This window comes from Anguilla rostrata, chromosome 1 (genome assembly GCF_018555375.3).
Source record: "Anguilla rostrata isolate EN2019 chromosome 1, ASM1855537v3, whole genome shotgun sequence".
NCBI lineage: Eukaryota > Metazoa > Chordata > Actinopteri > Anguilliformes > Anguillidae > Anguilla > Anguilla rostrata.
The window spans coordinates 22,398,011-22,410,901 of NC_057933.1; the positions used below are offsets into that span (position 1 = coordinate 22,398,011).

The window sequence follows — 12,891 nt, forward strand, 5'->3', positions numbered from 1 at the left end:
TGTAATCCACCTGAACGTATATCAAGGGTTTTTTTTAAATGTGGCTTTGCCTTGTTCTCCTGTGTTGTAATTGTAAAATGGCCCTTTTCTGTGAAAGGTTTGAGTGCGAGATGTGAAGAGAAATGTTTTGACCAAACAACGGCTTTGTCAAAAAACCGTCAAAGGGTTTTTCAGCATTCTGTGTTCTCAGTCTGAATCCATAAAGAGAAAATTTGTACCTATTTATCAGCAGGTGAGTCAACGTCTCGACGTGATTTGTGAAACGGCGGCTGCGCTGAGCGGGACATTTGAATGTTCCGAGTCCCAACGTATTTCTGAGGCCTTGGAACGCTGTTACGCCACCTCAGAATCCAATTTCCAGAGTGGCTCGGAATGGAAAGATGTCGCAGAATGTTTCCGTACTTGCGAACACGGCGGCGAACGCGAGTAATGTTTCAGCGTCGCGGCTTAAAATAAAGATTCCTGTCAGCGCTCTCCGCATTAACCGCGATTCCTAAAATTTGCGTCTTGGCCGCTCGACGCGTAACTCTTTCCCTTTCGCGTCCGTCAGGAACGTTGCGGGATCATCAAAACTGATTCAGACCCAAAAAGTGTTTATTAATTTTTGTAAGTACAAAGCGGCTCAAATAAAGAGTTTCACGGCGGTGGAAATCCAGGTTGTAATAGGGCTTATTAAGGTCAGCTTTACGGGTTTGAGGGATTGACGAAGGATTCGCTCCTCCGGGGAACGCTGCCCCGCCGAGGCTCGGGAACCTGTTGGAAGTTATCGAACTTGCGGAGATAAGAGGAGGAGCAGGAAGTGTGTCGCCTTTTACGCGTTCCTCCGGGAAATCGCTCGCTAGCCTGGCTTAAAGCTTCATAAAAACCGTCTTTTCATTTATCTTCCTGCAACTCGTTTAGCATTTCCTTTGTAGTCGAAGAAAAGAAAGCGGGAGCACGTCGAGGAATAAACAGCCGGCATAATTCCCCGCGTCTCTCCGGTGGATTCCTCCCGAAATTTGAACGGCGGGGTAAACGGATTACCGGTTCGCGGCGTAGAGAGGGCGGCGTTCGTCACGCCCGGTACATGCCCGTCTCAGTGGCGCCGCCGAACCGCGCGCTCGTCCCCGCCCCCCCCGCAGCTCCGCCCTCGTCGCCCGGCCGGGGCGAAGCGTAGCGGGCCCTTCCCCCCGTTTGATTGGACCTGCCCCGCGATTGACGGCCGACGCTCCTCCCGTTGCGGGGCCTCGCTCTGTTGCCACCGAGCGCTTACCGTGTGGACGTAGCGGTCCGCTCCTGCGTCGCTCGCATCCTCAGCCCGAGGAGCGGCGCGTGCTCCCGTGCCGTTGAGTAGATCTCAGCCTCCGATTGGCGATCGGCGCGGCGTCCGTCCAATCCGCTCCGCCGGAACGTCTCGGCGACGTGGCTTCAGCCGAGGCAAACGGTAAAATGGTAAACGGACTGCATTTATATAGCGCCTTTATCCAAAGCGCTTTACAATTGATGCCTCTCATTCGCCAGAGCAGTTAGGGCATTAGGTGTCTTGCTCAAGGACAGTTCGACACGCCCAGGGCGGGGTTTGAACCGGCAACCCTCCGACTGCCAGACAATCGGTCTTACCTCCTGAGCTATGTCGCCCCTGTGAGGCCAGGGGGAGGGACGAGCCGCCCGACCGGGACGTAAACTCCGCGACCCCAAGCGGCCTGCGCTACGCCGGACGTTTTTACGGGGGTCACCCGAGCGGCGGCCCGCCAGACGGGGGAGGAGGGAATTGCCACAGGGCCCTCCCCGTCCCTCACCTCCCCCCCCCCCCCCACCGACTGCGGAAGATGATGTATAAAGCTTCCCTCCCTTTTTAATTACAGACAGCCGTGGTCAGATCTGGGATCTGTCTTTGGGGAAACTAAATGATAAATGCCACCGGGCGCTGGGATTTTTCACTGCCCCCTTTCCTCCCCCCCCCCCTGGGGAGTTTTGGCTGAGGGGGGCGGTCCGCGGGTTTATTAGGCCCCGGTTAAGCCGGCGCTGATTTGTCTAAGCGCCGGGGCGGCCGGGGCCCGCGTGGCGAGTGGCTCCCTGGCGCGGAGGTGAAATTGTGATAAATGGCTCCCCGGGTAAGGGAGGCAGGCAGGCTTCGGCGGCGAGCGCGACCGTGGCGACCGTGGTGGCCGACCCCCCCCCCCACATCCCGCCGCCTGCCGCGCGCCTCGTACTCCCCTGCTCACGGCCCTCTCGGAGCCCGCGTTCCCCTCCGCTTTGCGTTTGATCCCGTCTCACCCCCCCCTCGGCTCCGACGCCCTCCTGAGAAACGGCGGGACAGGGGAGGGGAGGGTCTTCACTGTCGCCGTGTCGCCGCGACACTCCTAGATGTCGCTCCGGGCAACCTCTGTCCACGCCACAAAAGTGTGTCTCCAGGTTCAGAGCTCAGTGTTTAACTTTATTAAGCGATGTTGTTGTGAGCGACCTGCTTTAAACGGGTTTCAGGCGACGGCAGAACAGGAGGGATTTTTGCTGCCACGCCCTTCAGCAAGAGGACCTCGAACCTTCCGGAAGGTTTAAATTCGGTGTTAAGTGTTCGACGGAAAAGGAAGCGGCTTTGGTTGTAGCGCGTATTTTTTTCCCCCGTGCAGTTAGAAGCGTGGCATTAGCGACCGCGTAGCTCCTCCTCCTCCTCCCTCCCCCCCCCCCCCCTCCTCCGCGCGCTCTGACAGGCCCTTGCCTCCCGACGGGGCCACGCGGGACTGCGCCCCTGACAGACAGCGGGCCTTCGGGTTCTGTCGAACAGGACGCTTCTCGTTCGCCCGCGTTTAAAGGCGTGTTTCTCCGAGACCGGGCCCCGGAAAGCTCATCTTGTGTGATTTGGCAGGAGCAGTTTATTAGAGGAGAAGAGAGTGAGAGGCAGGCCTGAGGACTGGAGTTTAATATACCGTGTGGCAGGTGGCCTGCTTTTCCTGAGGAATCTCTTCAGGGCACGACAGCTCAGCAAACACATAAATCCTCCCCCCCCCTTCCCCTCCCCTCCCCCCCTCCCCCTCCCCCTCCCCCTCTCTTATCTCCCTCCACATTTAGTTGCCATGGGGATTTTATTTATGCAGCCGCAAACTTCCGCACTTCAGATCCGACCCAAACATTGCTGCTTTTACTGTTCCTCCGTCTCCGTCCGAATGATGAAGTCGCATCAAAATAAAAGCGCGCCTGGCGTGGAACGGACCCGCTCTCCTCGGCGTGAGCCATGCGGTCCTGCGTGCGTGCGCATGCATGCGTTTCCTGCTCCGGGTGGGGGGTAGGGCGTTGGGTACGCGTGTGTGTTTACGCATGCATTTGTATGTATATGCGCCTGCATGCGCGTGTGCACTCGTGTGGGTACGCGCGCGCGTGTGTGTGCGTGTCAGTGATTCTACATCGCATGGTTATGGGTCGCACAGTGTTTGTGAAGTGGGTTGGTCTCCGCGTCCCAAAGATAGGCTGGTATTAGGGAACGAAGCAGCGTACATGCCAGGTCTGTTCTTTGTAAGGAGTGTGTGTGCGTGTGTGTGTGTGTGTGTGTGTGTGTGTGTGTGTGTGTGATTGTCTGCGTGTGTGTGCTGCTGTGTTTGTGTGGGAGGTGGGGAGAAGGTGAGGGAAAAGCACTGGAGCTGGAACGCAGCGGTTGCTCTGGATCGCTCGTCAGTGGTATCGAGCACAGCTCGTCACTGTCAAATCCACGTGCCCCCTAGGCTATACACGGGGTGAAAACAAATAAGAAAATGAATAGCTGGCATGAGATTCTCCTTGTGATGTCACTATTTGACACCTTGCAGTTGGAGTGGTTGTAAATGCACATTGTAAATGCATTTATCGGTTGTAACGGTTTCTTGTACCGGTTTTTATGCCTCTTGCCTCTGTGTGCAAAATACGTCACGCACCGGTTTTACCACCATAGATTGTGCGAACACTAGATTGGTTGCTTTTGCAAACCAACAGCCCGTTGCAAAATGGCATCTTTTGCTAGTTGTGCTGGCAGGCAGCGGCTGCAGCGTGCGCCGTTTCAGAGCCTTGGCAGATGTGTTACCCGTGGATAACCAACTGCGGTTCACTTTCAGCGAAGAATCATATTTGTTCGGCGAGAGTGTGCTGCACGCCGGCTGTGCAGCACGGCCATTTTTCCCCCATTAAGCTGTTTTATGGAAAGTACCGAAATGTGTCGATTATGTTCCCGCTAGGTTTTTTCCTGAAGTGCTAAAAGAGCGGGCGGGCTAGCTGGGCGTCCTACCTTTCCCGCTGTGTGAGCCGGGCTCTTTGCAGTTCCGCGGGCTCCACTTAACGCGGAAGGCCCGCGCCGCGCGGCTAACGTGCTAATGGGATTTAATGCGGATTGCATTATCAGGAAATGTCAAGAACTTTGAGGCGAGGCGTCAACCGGGTTTGCATTGATTCGCGGCGACTTTATTATGTTAGCTGCGCCACTTTCCAGTTCACCTTCCGCCAAGTCTTCTCGGTTGTTTTTCTGATACCTTATGCACCCGCACCACACGCCCCCCCCCCCACTCCATGCCTTTGAAAGGCATGCTCCACCTGATGCATTGTGAACATTGCATGAGGTTACTCCTGCTCTGTGACTTTTTTTTTTTTTTTTGTTGCTGCAAGTTTTCCCCTTTGATGTGTTTTTTTCTGACCTACTTTTCCTCAGATTGCAAAACTATAGGAATTCTGTGCTCTCTTTTTTTTTTTTGAGGTGCCTAGCATTCAATTATTTAACTGGTTTCTCCTCTCTTTTTTTCATCTACCTGTTTCTTTGTCTGTGAGTCTTTAATAATGCATTGTATAGATTTCCTGAAGAGTGGAGTTCTTGTGTTGGCGAGCGCGTTCCCCCTCTTGCTTCCGCGCGATCTGTGTTTGTAGCGGATTTGCGCGGTGATGCCGCGACCCGCCCGCTCCCGCTCCGCCCGGGCCGTAGCCGCGGGCCCCGCCGCGCGTCGAGCCATCGGACGCGTCCGCGGCGTTTTCCCTCCGCGCGACGGCGGATTGAACCCCCGCGCCGCCTTCTTAAGCGGGAGCCGCCGAGGCGAAGGGAACGTGATCCGAACCTGACCTTTTGCGTCCGCCCCCCCACTCCACGGCGTACGCTCCTTGCTCGAAGGCGCAAAACTGCATCAGAAACGCTCGCCGCCAAATGCAGAGACGCGGCGTGCTCGCTTCCTGAGAGCGGCCCAGCCTGTGGAACGCGCGAGGGCGTATCGGGTGGTGGCGCGTCAGTCCAACGAGCACAGGCAACTACCTAATCGGAGTCGAGTCGGTTGTCACGTGTCGTCCCTTAACTAAGCCTATGAGAGCACATAAGTTGAAACATATGGTTCGTACCAAACGTGAGTTACCTGGTAGTGAGTTTTACGTGACAGGAAGTGACACATGGCTTTGCATGGAATTAAGGATAACGCCATATGTGAATTTAGATGATTAATGCCGTAGGTCCATTAAACAACATTATCGTCTGAAATCTCACATATCCAAATTTCCCCCCTTCTGAGTGTATAACTGAATTGCTCCAGTAAGCTGGTGGCTGGGCACTTGCGTCCTCTCGCAGTTAAATTGTGGATTTTTCTCAGTGAAGGAGGAAGATGACGAAGCGCTGGCAGCGCCGCGGTAACGGGTGCAACAGGCCCTTCGCGTCTTCCTCGTCGGAAAACACAAACAAACGAAGGGCAGTCCAAATTTCCCAGATGCCGTTTTCAGTCTGCGTGAGTCACTCTAAACCAATGCATTCTGCGGGGCGTATTTTCATTTTCTGTTTCTGTTTTTCTTTTTTAGTTGAGAACGTTCTGTGGAAACACAGAGGATGTATGTGCTGCGCGCTACATATTGGCATTTAGTACGGAACACCGTTTCACTCAGGCTATCACGGGTCTAGTGTTTGTTTTGCGCGTGCGACATTTTCAAACGAAGCTCGGTCGGTTTTTCCCGTGTGCATATATTGCGGTATGTAATAAATTCCCGCCGCCAGAATTGCGGGGAGAGTCTTGCAATTTGCTGCCTTTGGAATAAAAAAAAAAAATAAAAATAAAGATCAAAGTTAAATTAAGTTCATCCAGGTCAATGAAATATCTAATTTGGAAGCCTCCAGCAAGCCCATTCTTTGAATTTGGCGTTGCAGCCGCCTTTAGATGTGGACTGCAGTAATTACACAGCTGCTGCTGGGCCGTGATTGACACGTGCGTTTGGCAAGGACCACGCGTGCCGCTCACGAGCCGGGTTTGGTAGCATTTCAGCTATAATTAATTGATTCATATGCCTGTAAGCTTTTCTAAAATATTAACAAGATAAGATTAAAAAGTCATGGAATCCTGCTTGGGCGTCGAAGCTGGGAGTTTGGGAGTTGAAGGAACTCCCTGTGGTGATTTTTTTGGAACTGCCCCCCCCCCCCCCTCCTCCCCCCCCACCCCACCACACCACCTCCCCACCCCCCACCCCCCACCGTTTGAACCACATGCTTTCCTTGCTCATGTTTTCACTCTGCACAGACCGTGCTTACTCTTACTGTGCGACACACTCTAATTTTGATGGCTAATTCTGCGCTCAACTGGCAATGGCTCAATGGTTCTAGAGAGGAGCCTCTGAGATTCATGAGCTTAAAACTCTTTTATATATTTATTCTGTCCTAAGCAGTCCTTTAATGGTGCATGTTTGCTATGTTCTCAAATTAATAATAAAAAGCCCTTACAGAAAATATTACAGAAATATTCTTCTTACAGAAGAGTCTATTACAGAACCGCAGAATGTATTGAGTGTTTGAACTGGAACAGTCCAAGGAGGGAAAAAAAATGATTTTAATGTTTTATTGCACAAAAACCATTTGTCTCCCAGCTTAGAATTTATTCAGTTAACTTTGGCAAAGTGCTCACTTTTGCTCTGAGAAATTAAAAGAACCACAATTAACGTGGTGATTTATGTGGTGGGGATGGTAATTACATTCTGTGTAATGGAGCTCTGTGATGTAGAGGAAAAGGGTAGACTTTTATTTTTCAAACAGGGACACCTAAGACTTTTGGCTCGGAATACTTGTCAGGATGTGTTAGTTGCTGAAGCATTATGGAAGCCATTTTGTGGTTTCGTCAAGGTTTTTGGCTGTTCCCCGTGGGCTTTTACGAGGTGGAGAAACTGACGCTGGCTTCCGCCAGTCCTTGACTGCGCTCTGGCCCCTTTTTGTTTGTATGCTATAATTCACCGCACCTCCAGCCTATATGCACCCTTCAGCTGTGGAAGAAGCCTGGTGCATAAGAGCCTGTTTACTGGCTAGCGCTGACTCCGCTCTCTGAAAAGGCACCATCCTGACTGCGGTTCACCTGGGTGTGATTTGATCTCAGGCTTGCGTTGCCAGCTAACGTGATATTTATTAAAAAAAAAAAGAAATGGTTTTGATAGAATGGTGCGCTCCCAGAATCGTGATTTTAACTTTGTTTGATGGGTAAGGAAACTTTAAAAGCAGAATTTGCCATCTGGAGTTATCAGTCACGCTAATGAGTGGAATGAAAAAGAGAAACTGAACAGGAAAACAAACGTCATTCATCGGGATTTGCCCTGATTCACTCCTGTGGAACTGGGAGGTTTCACCCTTAGTGAAGTGCAGTGTAGAATAGCTCTGCAGCTGTTCTGTCACATTCATGCTATGCTAACTACTAAAAAATCTTGTGAAATGGTGAGGGAAGCCACCTGTCATAGTCATGTGAAATGTTTTATTATATTTCATTGGTGTTCATTATTTTATTTGTCAATGGAGGACAATAAAAAAACTAGCTGTCAACAGTTAATTGCATTGTGGGCTGTTGCTCTGTCTTTACATTGCACAGAAAACCACAGCTTACTGCTACAAGGCTAAATGTTTTGTTTTTTTGAGCAGATAGCAGTATAGTTAATCACGAAGTAATTTTCCATTACAGTGTTGCATTTTTTATTTGTGGAATATATTTGTCGTATTTTCTGTAAATAGCGTCTGCAGTAAGTAAGTTTCTCCCGGGTTTAGAGAGACTGAGGAGGAGAAGCGGGAGAAAAACCCTCGCAGCGAAAAAGAATGCAGATAAATGTAGTTCGCACACCTGCTCCAGTGCTTCTTCTCCAGGAGTGCTTGGCTTCGCGTGGAATGGTATTCACTCAGTGTAAATGCCTGTTCAGATGAGTCATCAGATATCCTACAGGTGCGCGTTATGCAAAGGGAGCTGTGCAGACACGCTTTTTTTTTTTTTTTGCAGAAACAAGGCAGATGTCCTTCGCATATTAACCTGACACGGAAAACAGGTTGACCCAAACACTCCACTGTAGCTAAAAGAAAAGCAATAAGAAGGCCGAATTAGTGCCCACCTTCATTCCATTTCCTCTCCATTCTGATACAGACAATGAGCGTCCCTGGCACCGGGCCCATCGCACCAGCAGCAGTGCACTGCATGTGTCCAGCTTGGCTTGTTTCAGATAATGTCGGTGAATTAGCCACAGATAAACCAACCACCCCCCCTCCCCCTCCTCCTCATCCCTCCACCAGCACTTCCCCCACCCCCTCCACACACATACACACACGCGCACACAGACACATGCACAGACACAGACACGACACAATGGCCACACACACAGACATACACGCACACACAGACAGACACACACACACACACACACACAGTCATGCACGCAGACACAAACCCGCACACACACAGACATACACGCACAAACAGACGCACACACGCACACACACAGCCACGCACACACACATGCACACAAACAGACACGCACGCACACGCACACACGTGCACACACAGACACGCACACACACACGCTCACGCACACACAGACACACACGCGCGCACGCACACACACAGCACGCCGCATATCTATCAGGGAGAATCAGTCTGTTGTGCGCCGCTGCCAGCTTCTGACAGGTAGTCACCTTGCAGGTCCCGCTCATTGTGCCATGAATAAACATGCCCGGCCGCTCCTGCACTCCATGGAAATGCGTGTCGGCCGCGGTAATGGCCTCTCAAGCCATGCTTCCAACACCAGAACAGCATCCTCCGCTATTATGCAGAGAGCAAAGGAGCTGGAGAGGCTCCTGCTTACAAATATCCAAAGCAATCCAGGTTCATTAGAGTCGGCGCGGTCTGTCGCCGCGGCGCCCGACGCCCTGGCTTTTCCGTGGAAATCGATTAAAGGCCCGTTTTTTGGACCGTGGAATTGGCGGAGGGTGCATGCGTGTTTCTGTTCAGCTGGTGTTTAAGGGCTGTGCACCAGACATGTTCTGGTTCAGTTTCTGAACATTAGCTAGCTTCGTGCGCCTTTTTTTTTTCCTTTCTTTGTTTTCCCTTTCAGTTCATGCATTGCCGGTTTACCACGTAGAAATTTGTAAACCGTTGCATGTAAATTATAGACAGGTTAGCCCGATGGATGCATTGTCTCTACTTGATTATGCGTGTGCAATGTACAAGTTCTGGTTCAGTGTATGTTGGGAGAAGGAGTTTTGGAAAATCATTCAGGATACGTACTGTAATAACATTATAATGAATTTTATGATAGGTGACTTTTATGGTCTAAGAAGGATGTGTTCCCTTCATCTAACCATAGATAATGATGTTAATAAATTGTATTGCATGCTTTCAGGCAAAATCAGAGGTCATTCTTCCTACCGGAATCTGTTTTTTCCCCTCTATGGTTGTGAACAGATTTGAGTGCTAAAATTCAAAATGGCATTAGCAAAAAAAAAGACATTGCTTCTTTTGCGATAAGTCATTCCAAGCAATCTGGATCAGATTTTTTTATTCACGGATAGAGATCTTTGCTGCCGCTCGATGTCAAAACAGCTACAAGCCGCGCGGAAGCTGATCCATCTAATCTGATTCATACCGCATTTGCGCTTTATTTGAATTTATCCGTTTCAACTTGCATGCGGCATGTGTCAGTACGCCTGGATCGGATTTTGCACTCCTAAGTGCATTTTTCAACAGCGCTGTTCTGGCCCAGTATATCACTGTGCAGGTGCATGACATAATCAGTAGCCTAACTGTGGAAGAAAACAACAGCCAGTGGACCAGTGCTGAAACAGTCTTAAACGGGTAATACTCTTACTGGGGATTGTTGATTTGGTTCGGGCTTTCTGTTTTAATGTATGTTTTTCATTGTCCCAGATGGCATTTGTGTGCAATTAAGCATATTTGAGATATTTAGAGAGGTTTTCAGATGACCTGCCTGCTTTAACCATGGTTATAATTGGGGAATTCAGGGGTTCACGCAAGAAAATACATTTCAAGTCTCTCCAAAGCAGCTTGTACAATCACGTTGTGTTTCCAGAGGCTATGCATTCATTTTACAGCATTTAATCACAATTATGAACATGAATATCAGTTTTTACTGTATATTGACCCAGTACTTCTTTCCTTGAGCGTAGGTTACATGCACCATAGGAAGTTGTTCCAAACCAGAAATAAAGTTAAATGTACATTTTTTAAAGGAATAATTGGGAAATGTCCTGACATATGTCTAACCCCTGGAGGCCTACCATCTCTGTACTGGCTGCTGTGAGTTACTTGAGGTGTACGGTATATTCTTGCTTTAGACCATGAACCCCTGAACGCCGCATGACAACCACCCCTGAAGATCTAAAATATCGCTCTATAAAAACGTGCCAAAAAGCTGAAATAATATCAAAATCTAAGTGAGCTATGCTGATAATTTCATATATATGGGGGGGGGGGGGGATTCTTCTATACTAGCAAAATCGGAAGGAAGGTATAGAAACAAATGAATCTTTGAGCAGATCTTCATCAGCATGACGGGGTGCAGCTACCTGAGGCCTTGGCTTCAGTGCCAGAGTAGAATGCAGGCCAAATTGAAATATTCATGGTTTGTTTGTTGGGTACTGCCTGCCTGTTGATGAATACTGCAGGTGTGTGTGTGGTGTCTGCTAATTTGTGCATGTGTATCACGTCAGAATGCGACTACAGTATGAACCAGTGAATCGGATGTGGGTCAGATCAGATATTTTAAAAATACATATTCCTGCTTTTATGACAGACTGGGTTTTTGAGATGGAGAGAATGGTAGTTTAGAAACCTTCAGTGAAGGGATACATAAAAATAGCACGCGTTTAAAATTATCTTTGTAATAGAAAAGTCGCAGGAGCTGTACTGCAGGAATGATAATACAGATTGCAGACTAGGCTAAGGACTAGGACCCCAAAGAGTTAATAAACCAGGAGCCTCCTGCATGGGCCTCAAAGTCCTGCATCAGTTTCAAAGGTGGGAACAACTTTTCCAGCCCTGACAGCGTGAATAAATGTCTATGAAATGTAGAACACAGTCAGCGATGTCAAAACATTATTTTCCATGCGCTGGCTGTTTGCTCTGCTTTTGGCTTGACTGTTTGAGTTGATGTAATTATCTGTCAATCTCAGTAACCACAGCGGTGTGTTAAGCAGGAGGTCTCGCAGCGTGGTAAAGGGAAGAGGGGACGCTAGCTTCAGCCTGAGAGGGGAGGTGACACAATTGACTATTCATTGCTTTATTAGAAAATTAGACTTGAAAGGCCTTAAATGTTTCAGCGGCAATCAATCACGCCCTGATACAATGAAAGGGGTCAGGAGAGCGGCACATTCCCGGCTGCATTTCCGCCATATTGGAAACGACGCGTCTCAGCCTGCCGCCAACATCAGCTGCTGGTCGTCTGAGGGAAAGCGGAAAAGGGGCTCCGTGAGCACGTGCAGTCTGTGGCCCAGTGTGAGGCCATGGCGGGGGAGCTGGGGATTGTAGTGCAGCGCCGTTCTTCCCTGTTCACGGACTGTGTTTGGGAAAATTACGAATGCGTGGCAGATAGACGGGACCGATTTTTGGGCACCAACCACAGCGATTGGACCCATCATGGGGGATTGGTTTGTGCTCACTGTACACTTACTTCCATTTGAGAGGCGTAAGGCAGCTGACATTCACTACTGTACTGTAGTCACACTACAATGTGCAAATGTGCAGTGGTCCTGAACTCAAAACCATTCTAGAAGAATTGCTCTGCTTTATATATATATATGTAGTCCTCCCTGGAATGCTTGTTTTCAGTCTGGAGCATTTTGTTGCGGTATGAGATCAGTGCTATTTTGTCTCGTTGTGATTACATTATTTATTTTGACTGCGGGTTGCGGTGGGGTGTGGGTTTTGTTTACTCTGATCAGAGGTGTTTGGGCTTTGGCTGGCTTCGCCGCCGCCGCGTCCGGGCCTCAGCACGGCTCTGCGTTTTCTAATCAGCGCCTCTCCGCATTAGCCGCCTCGGCTCTGTCTCCAGGCGCGCGGATTTAAAGCCGCGCGGTTTCTCCTTCCTTAACGACCTCGCTCCGGCTCCGACCCCGGGCTACACCGGCGCCCGATAATGGGTTGCTCTACGAATCCGCATCCCCACCTCCCCGAGACCGCGCAAACCGGCCCGCGCTCTTATTAAAAGTTATAGATCGACTCATTACTGTGATTAAAGTCGGAGCAACTTTTTGGGAAAACTCCGGAACGCGTCGGCATCGAAAATGTGGAATCGAATCAAACCGCTAATTTCAATCAGCAAATGAGGTACCGTGCTAGGCTATTCGCTAACCCGCTAATGGCTGGGTCCATTAGTGAAGCATTCTTATATGGATTTATAGATTAAGCGTGTCTTTTTTCTTATGGGAGGGAACATTGAATTATTAGACCAATGCAGGCAGAGAAATGTCAGATTTAACTTGAGAATGTCTGTATATAGTCTTGTTTTGCTTGGAGACTTACAAAAAAAAATACTGCTAGCCACCTGTGCTTTACTAACAGGAGCACGCCATTTCCTGAGAACGTTTAGGTGCCTTGGAACTGCCTGGCCCCCGATATTGGAGGCCCACATTGCTGTTCTCCCGAACACTGTTTGGCACTGCTGTGTTCATTACTGCTGTTC

At 49.7% G+C, this 12,891-nt stretch overlaps 1 protein-coding gene across 5 annotated transcripts in view; it reads left to right on the forward strand.

The window, feature by feature from the left end:
* LOC135252213 (neuronal PAS domain-containing protein 3) overlaps positions 1-12,891 on the forward strand; it is a 300,620-nt gene that overhangs the window by 70,593 nt on the left and 217,136 nt on the right. The gene's annotated exons all lie outside the window — the stretch shown is intronic.